We start from the raw sequence: 20,000 nt of genomic DNA, 5'->3' as shown, positions 1-20,000 counted from the left end.
CACACACACACACACACACACACACACACACACACACACACACACACACACACACACACACACTGCAGCAGAGGGAGAAAAATGAGGAAACCAGAATAATTAAAGAAAAAGGAGCGAAGAGGAAACAGTCAAGAAGGAAAGCACAGAAATCGATGCTTGTGGAGGGGAGGGAGGGTGGTTGGGGCGGGGCGGGGCCGAGTCGGGGAGGGAAGGGCAGGCAACTACCAGAGGAGCTGGATGAGGGGCGGGGAGATGGGGAGGGGCAAGGGGAGTGGCAAGGGACCCAGGCATTGGTCCTGGCGGCACATGCGTGGCGGGCCGGCAGGCGTATTTTTGCATGCAGGCTCCGCTATGCACACATACACACACACACGCGCACGCACACACGCACGCACTACTGCAAACACAAGCACGCACACACAGACACACTCATACACACACACACACACACACACACACACACACACACACACACACACGGACGTACGTACATGCCAAGCAGCGCGCGCATACTTGACGATCAATTCTAATAATGACTTGCTTTCTTCAAAGTGAACATAACAATGCTCATCCGGCGACTCACTCCTCCATCTCTCCGCTCAACATCTTGCCTCGCATAACAACACTCTTACTCATTCTTTTATCTCTCTCTTACTTTTCTCTCTTTACCTTCCGCTGTAATAAATCGACGGCTCACAATACAACATCAGATAATCTTTAATTGAAATGCGCACACACATACACACCACTCCAAAGACCGGCTGCCTTTCTTGCCTCCCATCTTCTGGTTCTATTTTCGCGTCTCACGTCCTGCTAGCATGAAATAGCTACTAGTGGTACATATGCAGCTGCCTCTCAGTGTGGAGTTCCAAAGAGAAATGCAGTGTGGGCGGCATCAGAGAGGAAGGCAAATCGATCTAAGAAAGTTACACAGCATGGCCGAAAGAGGTGACTCCAGAGATTAAATTTGGTGAAGGAAGGAATGAAGAAGGTTGTTGAGAGAGAGAGAGAGAGAGAGAGAGAGAGAGAGAGAGAGAGAGAGAGAGAGAGAGAGAGAGAGAGAGAGAGAGAGAGAGAGAGAGAGAGAGAGAGAGAGAGAGAGAGAGAGAGAGAGAGAGAGAGAGAGAGAGAGAGAGAGAGAGAGAGAGACGTAGATGGATAGGTAGAAAAATAAATAGATATGTATGTAGTTATATAGATAGATAGATAAATAGATAGATAGATTGACAGATAGACAAAAAGAGAGGTTAACATAGAATAGATAAAACCAAACATATACCACCAATGAATATTTCAATAGACACACACACACACACACACACACACACACACACACACACACACACACACACACACACACACACACACACACAAAAGAGAAACAAGGTGGACACAGCCAAAACAATTTGTGATCCGCTTGGGAGAGACGCCACCTGTGTGTGTGTGTGTGTGTGTGTGTGTGTGTGTGTGTGTGTGTGTGTGTGTGTGTGTGTGTGTGTGTGTGTGTGTGTGCGCAGACTGATAAAAAAAAAAATATATATATATAAAATCATTAAAAAAATACAGGATAAACTCAACACAAACACAAAAACTGGGAAAACAATGACAAACACAAAGTAAAAAAAAAAAAAACCCACAAAATTCAGGAAATAAAAAGAAAATCAAGAGAAAATAATATAGAAATAAAGAAAACGGACATGAAAATTACGGAAGAAGAAAATAAGAACAAGAGAGACGAAAAATAAGGAAAAAAATACAAAAGAACGAAAAAAAAAGATAGACAGAGAAGTGAAGAGAGAGAGAGAGAGAGAGAGAGAGAGAGAGAGAGAGAGAGAGAGAGAGAGAGAAAGTGGAGGTGAAGCGCAACGAAGGGTGAGGAAGGTAGGATGAAAAATGATACAAGAAAAAAAAAAAAGGAAAAATAGAAGAGGTGGAGGTGAGGCGCGGTGTGGTCAAGTAATCAGCGAGTAATGAGAGAGTTTTAGGAATGGTGCAGAAAAAGGGACAGCGTACAGAGAGGAATTACTGTGCATAGGATGTTCACAATTCCAAATGCCCAGACCTTGGTATTTCTCTCTCTCTCTCTCTCTCTCTCTCTCTCTCTCTCTGTTAACCTGTCAGACAAGTGCTACAGGTTTTGAGTACTATACAGCCTGCTGGTGTGGAGGAGGAGGAGGAGGAGGAGGAGGAGGAGGAGAAGAAAATATGAATGATAAGAAAAAACATATTCAGCACTAGTAATGATAATGATTACCTCAGTATAACAATAATATTGATAATGATAATAGTAATAGTAGTAGTAGTAATGATGATAATAATAACAACAACAATAATAATAATAATAATAATAATAATAATAATAATAATAATAATAATAACAATAATAAATAATAGTGAATGATAATAATAATAGCAATTGTAATAATAATGATATCAATGATAATAACAAATATATAAAAAAATACGTAACAAATAGAAAAAAAAGAAAAGTCAAGAAGTAAGTAAAGGAAGAACAGAATTTCACCACTGGAAGAAGAGGGAGAAGAGGTGGAAGAGGGAGAAGAAGAAGAGGAAGAAGAAGAAGAGGAAGAGGAGGAGACAGGTGAGGCGAGGGAACAGACAGTGATCCGTCAAGTGATCCAATCAAGTGACTGCTTCCCTCTCGCTCGATAAGCAGATGTGGTGGTGGTGGTGGTGGTGGTGGTGGTGGTGGTGGTGAAAGGGTATGTGGAGGAGGGTATCCGGATATATAAATGCAAAAAAAAAAAAAAAAAAAATAATAAACAAAATAAATAAATAAGTATAATAAATAAATAAAATAGATAAATGAATAAATGAATGCAAGAGGAAGAGAGGAAGATAATGCAATATGTTAGTACTGGTAATAATATAAATTGTGATAGTTTTGGTGGTGGTGGTGGTGGTGGTGGTGGTGGTGGTGGTGGTGGTGATGGTGGTGTTGAGGAGGAGGGTAGAAAATGACATGTTAAGAGAGTATTGTAGACAACACAGAATATGGGGGTTCTTGTATCCTAGTGGTGGTGGTGGTTGTGGTGTTAGTGGTGGTGGTAGAAACATTTTTTCCTTAATACTTCATCAGGCAGGATTTTCAGTGGCACTTTTCTGTCTGAGTATGAATTTCTGTCTTCATCTCTAACTGCATTTCTCATGTAAGGTTAGTTATCATCAGTAAAGAATAAAGAAGGGTCAGCTGATTAAGATATTACTTTCTGTTTGTTGTTCTTCCCACCTTCCACTTCTCTCTCTCTCTCTCTCTCTCTGCTTACTCCATTTTGGACAAGTTTAGTCTAATAATTTCCATCTCTCTCTTAATCTCTTCTTATTCATGTGGTCAATATTATTCATCTTATTTTCTTTTTTTTGTTTTATTCCTCTTTCCTCATCTTCTTGGTCTTCGTTTACCATCTCCTATTTGAAAACAGCCATAGTCTTCCTCCTTTTATCTTCCATCTTCCTATTCTTTATTGTGCAGTGGTGCTTATCCAATTTTCTTAAGACATCAGAAGCAAAATGCGGCGCTGGCAACATGTGCACCGTATTCACTGCTGTGTCGAAATCCTAATATTCTTAAAGCCGCTCCAATATTTTGAAAGATCGGATCAGCTTTCTTGTGAGCCTCACTTTACTGCCTTTCTATGCTCATGTTGGTGGACAAAAGGGGACGTCCTGTTTCTCATCTACCAGTAAACGCTCTCTAATTTCAGAATATTCTTAGCTAGACCCGAGGACCAAACCTGCTCTGGGTATTCCCAATAAGGACCGGCCCAGTTTTTGTTTGGTGAGTAATATGTATTATGTCTTTATTCCTGACTTGCTTTGAGGGTAATAAAGAACAGTGTCGTGGTTGCTCTCCTATCTCTGCTTGTTTACACTGATGGAAAGTCGCTGCTGAATGATACGCCAATGTTTATGAAGGCTTGGCTATTTGTAGAGCTTCTATAATAATTTGGCAGTTTTAGTTTGGAATTTGAATATTTTTTAGCCCTTCAGTACCGGGACACATTTTTACCTTGAGTTTTGGGCATGATTAGACCACTTTATTTACATTATTAAGGGTATATAGAGATCCGAAGATTAATGGCTAGAGTCTTCACTATTTTAATTCCCCAAGTAAGTTTCTGAAGCTGCATAAAATCACCAAATACTAACCAGAATGAATATGAAAACGCGTCAAGGTGCTTAAGGTGTTAAGGGTTGTTTCATGACATAATCTTGTGATTCGCTATCAGTTTAGTTCTCTACTGTATATTGTTTTCAAGTTTCTGGTTTAGAATGAATGATTTATTGATTAATTTAAAGCACCATATCTAATTGTGGCTCAATATTTATTTTTTTCCTTTCTTTTCTCTCTTTTTTCATAACGTGATTTGATTCAATATTAGTTTATCTCTTTAATATCATGTATCGTAATTTCCCCTTCCCTTTATTTCCTCTTTTCTTGTTTTTAGAATGACCGTCTGGTTGATTTTCAGGTGCATCAAAGATTTTTCTTGAACGTAATCGTGTGATTTGCTATTAGTTTACTTCTCTGTAATCATGTTTCGTAATTCATTTGTAAGTTTTTTTTTTTTAGATTAACAAATTATTTACTGTAAAGCGTTTTAGCATTTTTTTTGTTCACTGGTTAAAATCAGTTTTTATATATTTTCTTCCACAACACAGTATTGTTGCTTGCTATCAGCTCAGTTTTATTCTAGTATATTTCGTTATTTTTAGTTTAGAATCAATAAATTACAGGTTGATTTTAAGGTCCAGCAAGTTTTGGTTCAATCTTTAAGAGTTATTTCTAATTATTTTGTGACTCATTGGTAATCATGCCATCATATCTTGTAGTATATTGATAACTCCCTTGGTTCAGACTTCATGATTTCCGGAATGGCGTCTCCATGACATAATGTAGCAGCAGCACATGAGTTACACTTTCCGTCCACTCTCAAGCTAACAGACCATCCATTTCACTAATTACAGACCAGTTGAACAATACAACCGTTGCACTCCTACATATACCATTCCACCTGACATTCCTCTGTCCTTATAAGCTGATTAAACAATTCTCCAAGCTGAAGACTTCACAAACCTTCCATGGCTGCTTTTCAATGATTCCCAGCCGACCTCATATCAACGTCCATGCCACTTATATGTGAATGACTCCACCTGATACACTCCTTGTTCTTACGTTGACGATGCGACTAAACGCCAAATTCAGAAACGCTTCCCTCTATCACCGGGACTATTTTTTCAAAGACTACAGAGACAAATTAGCCAAGTTCTAAAAAGTATTCTCCCTCTTGATAATACAGAAGACTTGTTAACATGTCACTAGAGTTACAGAAGACTTGTTAACATGTCACTACAATTACAGAAACATCCTTAAAAACCCGTGTCACTTTTAGTAGAGCTCTTTGAAAATAGTGAAGGTGTGGCGCGAAAGTGTTTCAGAATATGGGTCTAACTCATGCACAAGGCACTCTCACTCTCAGGGATCCTAGAAATGCTTTGCTTCTCCCCTGCTTTGCATTATTGGATGTGAGAGAAAAGACAAAAAAAAAATCCATGTGGTCTCTACTAATGATTGCATTTCTAACTGTCTTGTCCTGATGAGAAGGTAATGCAGGAAAGAATACTTTTTTTCAAATATTGTTCCTGATAATTTCAGTGAAGAGAGATTGAAGCATTGAAAGACACAAATTTCCACAAGATTTTTCATGATTCTAGTTGTTATTGAACGAGAAAAACAAACTGAAGAACATAACTTTTAATATATTTTGTTCCTATGAGAGAGTAAACTTTCAAAACACGAGGGAAAGAATCTGCTAGCCACCACGTGACCTGCTCTCTCTCTCTCTCTCTCTCTCTCTCTCTCTCTCTCTCTCTCTCTCTCTCTCTCTCTCTCTCTCAGCGCAGCGGGTATCACATCGCGCCCAGGGCTCGCCCCAACAAACCGCCTAGACGCCCCCGCCCGAGAACATAAAACACACCTCGAGGCACGATTAAGAGAGTGTGGGAGAGGGAGGCGGCGGAGAGGCGAGGGGGAGCGAGGGAAGGAGGGAGAGGAGAAGAGAGAAGACGAATCAGGAAAAGTGTGTGGTGTTGGCGAAGGGAAATAGGAGGAGCACGAGGAAGACTATTAGAAGGAGGAGGAAGAGGAGGAGGATGAGGATGAGGAGGAGAAACAAAGGAAAAAGGGAGGAGACAGAAGAGACGAGGACAAAGAAGGTAAGAAGGGATTGCTGAGAGAGAGAGAGAGAGAGAGAGAGAGAGAGAGAGAGAGAGAGAGAGAGAGAGAGAGAGAGAGAGAAAGGGGGATAAGGGGGTGGAAGGGAAGTGGGGGGCAAATTAAGAGTGGGCAGACGGTAGGGAGGAGCAGAGAGGACTGAGCACCAGCTGCCTGCCTCACTTTGTCACTGGGAGTTGTACCGCAAGGCTCATCTCCTCCTTTGTTTGTCCTCCTCACATTTTTTTCCCTTTGCTAATTTCTCTTTCACTATTCCTCTATTCATCCTTGTTTTCTCGTGCCATTTTCTCCTCTCTTCCTACCTTCCGTCTGTCTGTTCCGTTCCTTTCTACTTTTCTATTTCTCTCTTTTTTTGTTGTTCTTTTTTCATGTCTTTCTTCTCATCTTTTCTCTAGTTCTCTCTCTCTCTCTCTCTCTCTCTCTCTCTCTCTCTCTCTCTCTTGTGTGTGTGTGTGTGTGTGTCTCTCTCTCTCTCTGTCCCTAACTCAGAGCAAGACTTTCTTCTTTACTATCATTCCTTCACTCTGTTTTATTTTTGCCCTCTCTCGCAACGCTGTTCTTTTCCAGCCGTGTTTAAACTTCTTATTTTGTATCCCTCATAATTTTTTTTCCTTCCCCATTCATTCCATATTTCTCCTTTAACACGTCTTACACTATTTTACTTTCTTCCTCCGTGTTACCCATGCATTTATCAACCTCTTCTCTCTCCCATACGATTATAAACTTTACTAGATTACTACAAGCAACCTCATAAGAACTTCGAAGAGAGGTACTAACTGATATTCCTCTGCACTCCTCTCCATAGTTTCTTTCTCTCTACTCTACTCTATTCTTCACTGCACAATTCGCACAGCACACGTCCCAGTGACATCCAGCCCTACTAAACATCCCATCACCAGGAAGAACTCGCCTCCCTGTCCTCAAACGTCCACTTTTATCCAATGACAGACGGCGACCTTATCTCCCAGGTACCAATATACAGCTGTCACCGCAGAGAGAGACAGAGAAGAGGAGAAACTGAGAGATAGATATAACAGTATCAGGGAAGTAATGTATGGAGAGAGAGCGAGAGCGAGAGAGAGAGAGAGAGAGAGAGAGAGAGAGAGAGAGAGAGAGAGAGAGAGAGAGAGAGAGAGAGAGAGAGAGAGAGAATAAAAAGAAAAACACCGAATTTCAGCCTTAACTCATGAAATACGCGTCTGAGGTGATACTGAGGTGATACGCAACCAGCATCACTCATGTCATTAACGGACACATTTCACGTGTCAGATGAATTAATACCTGCTGGAAGCCCTACACGTTCCCACGGAGGTAATTACGGCCAGAAGCTGAGGTACTGGAGGCGGAGGTGAGGTGGTGTGATGGGAGGTGATGGAGGGAGGGAAGCAGGGAAGGAGGGTGGCCAAACCTGTTATCTGGCACCACCGGTCTAAGAGTGAGGCGATGATGGAGAGGGTGATGATGAGAGACTGGTGAGCGATGGTGTCCTGAAGATGATGTGTATGAGAGAGAGAGAGAGAGAGAGAGAGAGAGAGAGAGAGAGAGAGAGAGAGAGAGAGAGAGAGAGAGAGAGAGAGAGAGAGAGAGAGAGAGAGAGAGAGAGAGAGAGAGAGAGAGAGAGAAATAGAGATACAGAGAGAAAGAGAGACAAACATACAGACATACACAGACAGACAGAGAGACAGAGACAGTAAGACAGACAGACAGACACAGATAAGCATACCTAGGTAGACAGACAGACAAAGACAAAAATGCAGACAGACAGACACACAGGTGAACAGAAGGCAAGACTGATAGGTAAACAGGTAAATAGGCAGATAGATTGGTAGGTAATCAGACAGACAGATAGACAGACATACCCATTCATATTTGTTACTTGTATGTCAACTTGATGATAAATAAAGGAAATATTGCAACAAAAACAATAGAAAAAAAAAGATAAAGACTTCAAAACTCACGCCAAGAATACTAAACAAGAAACTGTCAAAGGATAATTATACATGGAAGTAAATATCAAAGTCTCACAAAATATTTAAGAAAACAACAATATACGCGATATACATAAATAAACCAATATAAGAAAAAAAAAGAAGAAAGGAAAATACAATGTCTTTTTATTTACTTATGGTGAGCGTACCTTGCTATTTTCTATCATTCTTCTTCCTTTCCACATTTATCTGATATTTCTCCTTTTTTCCACTCCCTACTTTACATTACTTTCTTCCTCTGTGTTACCATACATTTATTCTATATCCCTCATCATTCTTTCCACATTTGTTTGATATTCCTCCATTACCACTTCCTACATTACTTTCTTCCTCTGTGATGCCTTTGCCTTTACTGACCTTTGATTATAAACTGTACTAGATTACTAAAAGCAGACTCATAAGGACTTAAAAGTGAGAGACTAACTGATAATCCTTTGCATTCCTCTCCACGATATGATCATTTGTATATTAAATGTGAAGCGACAACAACAAAAACTATAGATGTAATGCTGACACACTGATTTTTTTTTTTAACACACCTCTTTGACACACACTTCTAATTTGTATGATTTATTTGATATATATTTTTCTTTTATCTATGTTAAACGTGTGTGTGTGTGTGTGTGTGTGTGTGTGTGTGTGTGTGTGTGTGTGTGTGTGTGTGTGTGTGTGTGTGTGACCAATAATGTAAAAAAAAGCTTGCAGCAGAAGGGGAAAAACAATAATACAAGTGATAACATAAATAATAGCAAAGACTAATCATAAATATAACATTGCAAAGATGAACCAGGAAAGAATCAGAAAAAAATAAATAAATAAATGAGTCGATGATGATACACGAAAATTAAAAAGAAAATGTATAAACCATAATTTTATCACGTTTTCTGTTAAAGCAATTGAAAAAAAAAAAAAAAAATCAACAACGCTGGAAGGACGAAGGGGGAAGAAAGTTCAGGAGGAGGAGGAGGAGGAGGAGGAGGAGGAGGAGGAGGAGGAGGAGGAAGAGGAGGAGGAGGGAGAAGAGGTGGAAGAGGAGGAAGAAAAACACACGAAATAATGCACTGCTTGATCAATACCGACAAAACAAAAACGGAATCCAGAAAAATCTCTAAAGAAAAGAAGAAAAAGAGAAAGAAGTAAAGAAGAAAGAAAGCACACACACACACAAAAGGAGGAAAGGAAAAGAGGGGTTTCGAGAATAAATAAATAATCACAAACACACACACACACACACACACACACACACACACACACACACACACACAAGAGAAAGAGAGATGGAAGTATAAAAGTATAAAAAAACACGAACTTAAATGTAAGAAAGAAAGAAAGAGAGAGAGAGAGAGAGAGAGAGAGAGAGAGAGAGAGAGAGAGAGAGAGAGAGAGAGAGAGAGAGAGAGAGAGAGAGAGAGAGAGAGAGAGAGAGAGAGAGAGAGAGAGAGAGAGCAAACAGAATGCGTGGATATGAATAAAGAGAATGTCTGTATAAGTATAGACTACGATGAGAAAAATGAAAAAGTGTGATATCTACAGATCAGAGAGAGAGAGAGAGAGAGAGAGAGAGAGAGAGAGAGAGAGAGAGAGAGAGAGAGAGAGAGAGAGACTCAAGCCGGTGCTGCCCCCTATACTCATGCTCCCTCTCTCTCTCTCTCTCTCTCTCTCTCTCTCTCTCACTTTTGGCTATCAATATACTCGTACCGAAAATTTTCTCCAGTCAGTTTCCTATAGATTGTCTGGAGACGGGGAGAGAGAGAGAGAGAGAGAGAGAGAGAGAGAGAGAGAGAGAGAGAGAGAGAGAGAGAGAGAGAGAGAGAAAGAGAGAGAGAGAGAGAGAGAATGTTTAAGGTGACACACATAACATAAAGTGACATTGCTTTGCTCATCACATAACCACCACCACCACCACCGCTAACAACACAGTTACAGAGGGCAGTAGTAATACCATCACCAATAACACCACCACCACCACCACCACCACAATCACCACCACCACCACCAACACCACCAGCGTCACCACCAGTATCACTATCACTATCATTAGAGTTGCAAGTGACGATGATGCATTTTGAAGACTGTAGATATGATCACCAACGCCTCTTCTGCAATAACCCCCCTCTCTCTCTCTCTCTCTCTCTCTCTCTCTCTCTCTCTCTCTCTCTCTCTGTCAGGCCCTTCTCCTTGAACCTCACCCCGCCAAGGTCACACAACTCGCCCCTCGCTCCTTCTCACCCCAAGTGGAAAAAAAATTGTACATTCTGAGTCTGAGCCCACTGCTGGCGACTTCACATCTCTTGCTTGTGCTCGTCGGCAGTTCAATCTGAGCTAGGAAAAGGCGGCACTGACTATATCTTGCGTACAGAAGATATATTTGCCTTAGTAGTTGTAGTAGTAGTAGAAAAATGATAAAAATGAGACGTTAAAAAGTAAAATATCGCAAGAAGAGGCCAGAATTTTCCATATCGGACACTAGCAGGAGAGCAAAAGGTTGATAGAGAAAAGTACAGGTTAATATGGAAAAGGAATTACTCGTAGGTCTGGAAAAAAAAAGTACTGTAAGATTTGATTGTAGTGTTGTATATGAAGCAGGAGTGCAAGTAGACATTGAAATGTAGAAGTAAAACTATATATCAATTTAGAACGAAGCTACAGAACGAGAGAGAGAGAGAGAGAGAGAGAGAGAGAGAGAGAGAGAGAGAGAGAGACTTTTCATATCGAACAGAAATAAAAAAAAAAACGGCGTCTGAATCTTTCTTAATAACAAACTATAGTAGAAAATAGGAAACAAAGTAAACTAGCAGTAAGAAAATAAATAAAGACGGAGAGATAAGCAATAAGAACGCAATTAAAACTTCAAGAATAAATTAACAAATAAATATGTAGGACGAGGAGACTACCAGCCATATCAAATGAAGGTATGAGAAGTAACCTGAAGCATAAAATAACATACTCTTCTATACCAATATTAAAAGTATACTTATGCCCATAAAAAAAAAAATATATGAACTTGTTTAGCCTGAGGGAGTGGTAATTTTCTTTTTTTTTCTTATTTTCTTTAACATCCACGTGTCCTTTTTCATAATTCCCTCAAGTTTTTCTTTTCCTTTTAGTTCTTTTTTCCCTTCTCTGAGATTTTTTTTTTCTTTATAGATTTCAGTGTTTATGTTTTTTTGTTTTTCTTATAGTTCTACACTTGTTTTTATTTTTTTATTTTTTTTTCCTGTCCTCTTTTGAATTCTTATCGTGATTCTAATTTTTCCCTTTATTTTTTTTCTATGCTTTCATTCTGTCGATAAATTCTTTTCATTTTCATTATTTTTCTTATTTCTTTTTTATCTTTTCTTCTCTTTTTGATCCATTATCTTTATCATTCTTCTTTACTTCTACCACCATTTCGTCAATCCTTGTCTTCCTCCATCTTTTGACAATTCCTTCCCTTCTATTTTTTTCACATTATTCCGTGCCTTCTTCCCTCTTTCAATTCCTCCTCCCTACCTCCTTACAAGCTTCCGCTCCTCCTTGCCTCCCTCTCTTCCATCTCAGGTGTGCTGCAAGTCATCAGCTATGCCTTGTGTCCGCCAGGTGTGTGTCGGTACTAAGGCAGATTAGTTGACGCACGCACGCTAAGCACAGGCATGCAAAGTACTCTAACCCGCACCTGAGTCTTAATTAAGCCGGCACGACCAGGTGAAGGCAAGATAAAGTACAGGTAAGCTCCCACACTGAGGTAAAAACATAGTGTGTGGGTAAATCTGGCTGTGTTTTTGTTGCCTCGTACTTTACGTTAACCCCCATTTAATTAGGCGTCTTTACTTACATTTACGGCTGTAAGTAATGCTGCTAGTCTGGTTCGTCGCTGCTGCTGCTGCTGTAGTTGTTGTTGTTGTTGCTGTTGTTGTTGCTACTATTGCGGAACTCTTCTCTTCAATCACCAGGAGGAGGAACGTGAATAACTGGCTTCCCGATGGTGCATTTTCGTGCCAGAAATGACTGTCCTCCGAGTGGTGGTGTATTCAGCGGCGGCATACTCCTCATTCTTTGAGAGGAATTCCTAGGGAAGGTCAGTACTGCGTTCAATACACGCATAGTTCTCGGTCTATCACTGACTTAGTGAATGATTCCATTTGTTAGTCTTTCTGTGTGTCTTTAATTCAAATAAATATAAGCATGAGATAATAAATGTTCTTGCAGGTTTAATAGTAAACGATGAAGAATGAGTAAATTAACTGATAAATGATTCAATCAACACCCACAAACACCCACACACACACACACACACACACACACACACACACACACACACACACACACACACACACACACACACACACACACACACACACACACACACACATATATATATATATATATATATATATATATATATATATATATATATATATATATATATATATATATATATATATATATATATATATATATATATATATATCCATTGTTTTTCTCACTTCCATTTTTCTTTTTTTTTTGGTGGTGTACAGTTTGTAGGAAGGTGTTCGTCCTTCAGGGTTACTTAAGGAAGTGAGTCATGAAGCAAGTGCATCGTGAAGATAAAAATTTCTAAATAGATTCAGGTTATTGCATCATAAACCGATTTCCTTGGCTTGTAAACATAATTGTACCATAAACTCTTTAGGGTCCAGACGTGTTCCTTTTCCCAGCCACTTTCCATAACTGGCGAGGTGTGGTGGAAGTGTCGTGCTCATTGCGGTAGTGGCGACATAAACTGTGACCGAGGTCATTTATTAAATTTCTTTTTTATGACAATAACAAGGAAATAATAATTGAAAAGTCAGAAATTACATCGAAATGGCTCTAAAGAAAATGCAATATGGCTAGAAAAAAAAATACAGCAGGCAACAGAGACTGAAGGAAAACATTAAACTATTTACTTTAGAACCAATAAAACTGCTACATTCCAGCCGGATCACAGTTACTTACAAGCCGTGAAGTCTTGCATTTCCTCTCCTGCTGCAGTGAAGGTAAGAATTTTGCGTCATCTGCACCTCGAACACCAATACTTTTCAACCATTTCACCGTCTTGTAGTGTTACTGTAAAGCCCGAGACTCAATATTTTACTCTATTTTTTTTTTTTTTTGCATGTTTTCACGCAGTTGGCGTCTTCATGTACAAGGTTGAATAGAACACAGTCGATACTTGTTTGAATAATCTACCTTACTTCCCAGACGGACTGGCTGTAATCTCTGCATCTTCCTCGCTACTGGCGGCATCACTTACTGTATTGCTATTATTAGTTTGCAGTTCTAGTCCAGCATAGCCTTCTTCTGTGTATGTACCGCTTGGTTGCATGTTTGTTTCTCTCTCTCTCTCTCTCTCTCTCTCTCTCTCTCTCTCTCTCTCTCACACACACACACACACACACACACACACACACACCACTATTACACTTTTCCGGTTTGCGTTCTTAATGCACCAGCTCACCGGTGTCTCCATTTTCTAGTTCGCTTCCTTCTGCTGACTGAGGAAGAGACCAGTGCACTTCTTATTGTCTTTCTCTTCTTGCTATAATTTACGCTTCGAGAAACAGGCGTGTTCGTTCCCATAAAGCAAATAGGTAATATATATTCTATTTTTTAGCGCCTTTCTTCTCCTTTCTTTCCGCCATTTTCTCATTAACAGTATTAATTGTGATATTTAGCGTTTCTTTATATATTTGGATGTCCTTACAAGAATTAAACTAAAAAGAATGTAAGTAAAATATATAAAAAACAAACACATATAAATAATTAAACTAAACTAAGAAAGAAAAAAAAAAAAACAAGAAAAAGGACAGCTGATTTAAATTCGAATTGCCAATATAAGTACATACATTGGTGGCCAGAAGTCAAATAACACTCACATTCACTTACACTGTGCGTGGCGTGCTGCCTGAACTTCACGTCCTCTGCGCGGCTCTCCACTCTGAAACAATAAGAACTCTCATGAACACTTTCTAAACACCATCGATGTGATTAGTCATGATTTTATGGTCATTTTTCCCTTTCACGATGCAGAAACATTATCAAACTATCACTAGAATTATTCAAATACCACTATAACTGCAATATAAGATAAGACACTGAACTCTTGGAAATATACCTACATCTGCTTAGAATCTATGAATTACTAGGCTCTATAAGACTTTTATTTAATGGTTTGAGAATCTTTACACATATGAAGATAAGAGAGTATGAGAATGAGGAGGTAGAGTGGGATAAAGAAAGAATATAAGAAGGAAAACGATAAAAAATTGATAGATGAACGGAGAAAGAACTAGAGAGACACAGAGAAGTAGAATTCTCCTCGATTTTTGTCCAGAATTCTCCCGTTATATCAGTCCGCATGTAAGAAGTGCTATGAAGTGCAAAGCCACCTCTTCCTCCTCCTCCTCCTCCTCCTCCTCCTCTTCCTCCCTCCAGTGGGGCGCTGCGATTTATAATACTCCGGTTTTGATTTCGTTCGATTTTGTGATTTTCCAGCTTACAGCGCGATGTGTGTATATGTTTATGTATAGATGAGGCTTCTGTGTGCATGTGCGTGAGTAAGAATACTTATGGTGCAAACGTGTCCGCTGCCGCTACGCTTGTACACATTTCCACAAGTTCCTCGTGTGCTGGGGTGTGACGGTGGCTGTGTGTGTTGGTAGGTAGGTAGGTAGGGACGTGTATGCATTGTGTGTGTGTGTGTGTGTGTGTGTGTGTGTGTGTGTGTGTGTGTGTGTGTGTGTGTGTGTGTGTGTGTGCATGTGTATGAGTGTGCGTGTGTGGGTGTGTGCTTCCTGATTTACGGGCTAGTGTAGGTGTGCTGCTCTGTCATCGCCCCAGTCATGATGCCCTTGTGACTTCAGCATGACCGACACGCCGAGTACTGTATATAGAACTGCAGAGCGTCCGTCCCTCACTCCCTCACTCCCTCCCTGCGCTCGCCCTCATTCCCTCCCTCTGGTCTCCACCCCCATGGCGAGGCAGGAGGGGAGGCAGGAAGCGAGGCAGGAGGAGGAAGAAGAAGAAGAGGAGGAGGAGGAGGAGGAGGAGGAGGAGGAGGAGGAGGAGGAGGAGGAGGAGGAGGGCAAGAGGCGAGGCAGGTGTGGCGGCCGCTCATCCACCACCTGCAGAGACTCTCCTGCATCTCTTCTATTTTTTTACCTCCCACCACACGAAAGACGACGCCCTTAAGCTGAGAGAGAGAGAGAGAGAGAGAGAGAGAGAGAGAGAGATCAGAAATATTAGACCACAAATATCACTGCGGTCCTTCACTCTATTCCTCTGTGTATTTCTCTTCCTATTTTCTTAGCAAAGGCGAGGAGCTACGTGTGTTTCGTGTGTTTAGCGAGGTCCTCGCTCCTCTCCCACTAAGCCACGCCGTGATTAGGACGACGAGCAAAGCAAAACATGATAATCCCACTCATACTAAGACGAGAATTTCCATAATTGTCAGCTCACCGGATTTTGCTGAGAGAGAGAGAGAGAGAGAGAGAGAGAGAGAGAGAGAGAGAGAGAGAGAGAGAGAGAGAGAGAGAGAGAGAGAGAGAGAGAGAGAGAGAGAGAGAGAGAGAGAGAGAGAGAGAGAGAGAGAGAGAGAGAGAGAGAGAGAGAGAGAGAGAGAGAGAGAGAGAGAGAGAGAGAGAGAGAGAGAGAGAGAGAGAGAGAGAGAGAGAGAGAGAGAGAGAGAGAGAGAGAGAGAGAGAGAGAGAGAGAGAGAGAGAGAGAGAGAGAGAGAGAGAGAGAGAGAGACAGACAGACAGACAGACAGACAGACAATCAGACAGGGTGAAAAGAGAGAGAGAGAGAGAGAGAGAGAGAGAGAGAGAGAGAGAGAGAGAGAGAGAGAGAGAGAGAGCGAGAGAGAGAGAGATGATGTGAAGCGGCGGGAGTAACGGGATGGAGATGAAGGGATGGAGGAAGAAGGAGGCGGAGGAGGAGGAGGAAGAGGGCAAGGAGGATGATAGGGAGGAAGGGAGACGCTGCGTCTTAATTGCCTACCTGCTTCATCTCGCTGAAAGTAATTGATCACCTTGGATTGGGTAACAGTATGAGTGGCGATGATATGCACGGCGACAGCGAGGCGGAGGCAGGCAAGGAAGGCTATTACAGAACAGACCAACCCAGGACTAATAAATTCCACGGATTGAATGAAGGGAACTACATAGAAAGAAACTCTAGGAAGGTAAAACTTAATGTAAGCTGACTCAACCTATGCGATGACGAGGCATGATGAGTAACACAGAAAAATAGACCAAGTGGAGAGAAATAAATGAGTATTGGCAAGGGAATACTTAGGAAAACACGCTGAGATAAAAAACTGATGTCACAAGTCTGTTAACTGATTCGCTGATGATGACGTGATATGATCAACAAGTGAACCAATGACAGGAAATAAATAATGCCAGATATCTTTATTTTTTCTTATTAGATCATTCAGTTGCAGTGTACGTAGATAATTTCTGTCGTATATACTGTGAAGCTTATTCTTTTTTTTGTAAGAGGGAACCTGGCCAAGGGTAACAACATATAAATACATTAAATAAATACAATGAAATAAATAAAAAAAAAGACCCATTGAAAATACCAATCCGAATGAAGATTTTCATGAGGAACATTAGAAATTATAAAAAAGTGTCTTGAGGAACGAAGATATAATGAAGATAAGCTCAAAGGTCAATAGGAATTTCGTGCGGTGGGTATTTTTTCATGTGATAATGGAGACGCCTTATATCATTTTGCCAAGACTCACCGTGGCAGAGTTATGAGGAGAAATGTGTGCCAGGACAATGTAGGAGGCGCTAAGCTGATGGTGTTAGTGCCACTCCACGCCATCGAAATTGCGTTTAGCAGTAAGTTAGGAAAAAAATGGTAAAATAGTAATGCAGAAAGGTTGGTACTTTGGACGTGATGTGTAATTAACTGCCAGTATCTGTTTCCAGCGCCGGAAAATTAATTGCTGGTTCAGGCAAGATGGATATTACTTACTGGTGAAGTACATTAAAATATAAACACATTACATTTTATTCAGTGCGTAACTTCCAAGATTCGTAACAACAAAGTAACATATTACTCTGCAATTAACTTTTAGAGCGTCATAGGAAATTGTAATTAGTGAACAAAAGATTATTGTGCAACTCATGATTAAGAACAATGCTTCAGTAAATGTTATTGTTTATTTAAATATGTTTTTTTTCTGAATATAGTGGAAAATATATAAACAAATGCAACAAACTGAAATGGTTCAAACGTAATACAAGCAGTAGGTAGAGGAGGAAAGCGATCACAGTAAGCCGCCAACCGCCGCGCAGCCCACCCCCGCCCGGCCACCGCCTCGCCACGACGGAAACAGCCTCGTCGCTGACCTGCCATTAGGAGAGTCACTCCACCGCCGGCGTGTGAAGGACAACAGCCGGCCAGAGGAAAGTGAACTAAATGGGGGAGAGAAAAGTTGCGACCAAATTGTGGGTGGCGCAGGAAGCGCCGGTCACAGGAGGAGGGTGAGATGAGCTGAGCTGATGTACGACTGTGTCAGGCAGCTGGACACTGCAAGACACACTGACTTGTCTTCAGGGGCTGTGTGTGTGTGTGTGTGTGTGTGTGTGTGTGTGTGTGTGTGTGTGTGTGTGTGTGTGTGTGTGTGTGTGTGTGTGTGTTTGTTTGTGTGTGTGTGAGTGCGTGTGCACGCTTAATAAATAAATAAATGAATAAATAAATGAATAAATAAATAAATAAATAAATAAATAAATAGACAATATATATATATATATATATATATATATATATATATATATATATATATATATATATATATATATATATATATATATATATATATATATATATATATATATATATATATATATATATATATATATATATATATATATATATATATATATATATATATATATATATATATATATATATATATATATATATATATATATATATATATATATATATATATGTGTGTGTGTGTGTGTGTGTGTGTGTGCGCGCGCCCAATACATTCCATTACCGTGAGATGCAAGACGTGAAAACATCTGCGTTGCGTCGACATCTTGTAATAATTGCACGTGTGGGTGATACTTTCACTCCCTGGGCCGGTACTCCTGCAGAGGCGCGGCATCACCACAGCCTGTAACACCGGCGGGAGGGCATGGAGGACAGTGGGAAATGAGAGGACACCGCCTGAATCTACGTAGCTTCAGGAGATGTTGGCAGCCTGTCTTAACAGTGCAATAATCAGACCCTAACAAGTCTGGCCTGCTTGAGGGCTGCCTGGGTTATCTGGGCTGCCTGGGCGTGGTGATGGTGGTAATGACTGCCTGCACGAGACTGATAACATTCCGGCGGGACTTGTGTAATTATTTCCTGATAAACATACCGCCTCATCCGCTGCATTTTGGCGCCGTACAGAAATATCTTTATGAATAACATTTCTCCAGTAAAACAAGTCGTAACATTTTCACCCGCCATGTATGTTGCGGACAGAACTGAGCTGCCCTTCGCGCGTAAGAAAGAAACACTGGTTCACAAATACACATTTCGTGCGCTGCTCGATTTCGCTTGTTATTACGGGTGTCCAAAAATTTATCGGGACAAAAATGTTACCTGCAAAAGAAGCTAATTGTCAGATCCAGTGAAGACACTTCCTACAGTTTCACCTGGACTTGCTGGGGGCGGGGCGGGCTATGCTGGGAGAGGATGGGTAAGGGCTGGTCAGGGTATGCCGGGGTGGGATGGACTAAGGGGGAGAGGGTGGGGAGTGAGTGCGTGAGACATACAACACCCTGCAGGCCAAGTACTGAGGTGAAATGACTGCCTTGTTCTTCCCAGTACATGCCTGGTACTTCCACACTGTCTCCTAAAAAAAAAAAAAATACATAACTCAATAAGGGAATTTCTTTTTCAGGTAACTGATGACTCAACACTAAGACTTTTCAAGATGTACTAGAATATATACAAAGAAAATAACAATAAAAATGATGGAAAGAAGAATGAAAACATAATTAAATTAATCCACACACACACACACACACACACACACACACACACACACACAGAGAGAGAGAGAGAGAGAGAGAGAGAGAGAGAGAGAGAGAGAGAGAGAGAGAGAGAGAGAGAGAGAGAGAGAGAGAGAGAGAGAGAGAGAGAGAGAGAGAGAGAAATGGCTGCTGTGATGTATTGGAACTGGAGACTCCCTGAAGGATATTAACGAGTTCTATTTACAGACGCCTTGTTTATCCCTATGCAAATGCCGCCACTCGGGAAGCCTGTGAGTGTTGTCTGTTAAGGTGCTAATTATCATTCTCAACAAGGAAGGGAAAATTACTTCATTATATTGATAAGGAAGAGACACAAGTGAGAGACATTATGTTGAGAACAAGGAGGCGTTGAAGTGGAAGCAGGAGAAGGAAGATGAATAGATGGGGGAAGTGCAAGATAGGGAATATAATTAGATTAATGAAGAGTAGAACATAAAGAAGAAATAATTTTCTTCTTACTAGATAATAAAACTCGTCATGCCACGAAAACACCTTCAAAAATTCTAAGAAAGAGTATAACTAACAAATTAATTGAATATAAATGAGTATTTAATATGTTCATCAAAATAAGGAGGAGATGACAAGATGAAAAATAAGAAGAGGAGAAAGGAGGAAGAGAACGACAACAAGGATGACGACGAAAAGGAAGAAGAGGAGGAGGAGGAAGACGAGGAGGGAGAAAACTGCAAAAACACAATGAAATAA

The 20,000-nt window shown here is 40.5% G+C and overlaps 1 protein-coding gene across 12 annotated transcripts in view; it reads right to left on the bottom strand.

The window, feature by feature from the left end:
* LOC123516581 overlaps nucleotides 1-20,000 on the bottom strand; it is a 299,402-nt gene that overhangs the window by 154,893 nt on the left and 124,509 nt on the right. For 10 of the 12 annotated variants that reach the window (XM_045276094.1, XM_045276093.1, XM_045276099.1 and 7 more), the window contains one exon: nucleotides 14,124-14,185. The gene's annotated coding sequence lies outside the window, so the exon portion shown is untranslated. Of the gene's footprint in view, nucleotides 1-12,058; nucleotides 12,151-14,123; nucleotides 14,186-20,000 lie in introns of those variants that run through there. The other 2 variants (XM_045276092.1, XM_045276096.1) reach the window with 2 other exon arrangements.

This window comes from Portunus trituberculatus, chromosome 41, assembly GCF_017591435.1.
Source record: "Portunus trituberculatus isolate SZX2019 chromosome 41, ASM1759143v1, whole genome shotgun sequence".
NCBI classification, from domain to species: domain Eukaryota; kingdom Metazoa; phylum Arthropoda; class Malacostraca; order Decapoda; family Portunidae; genus Portunus; species Portunus trituberculatus.
This window is presented reverse-complemented; position numbering and strand designations above follow the sequence as displayed.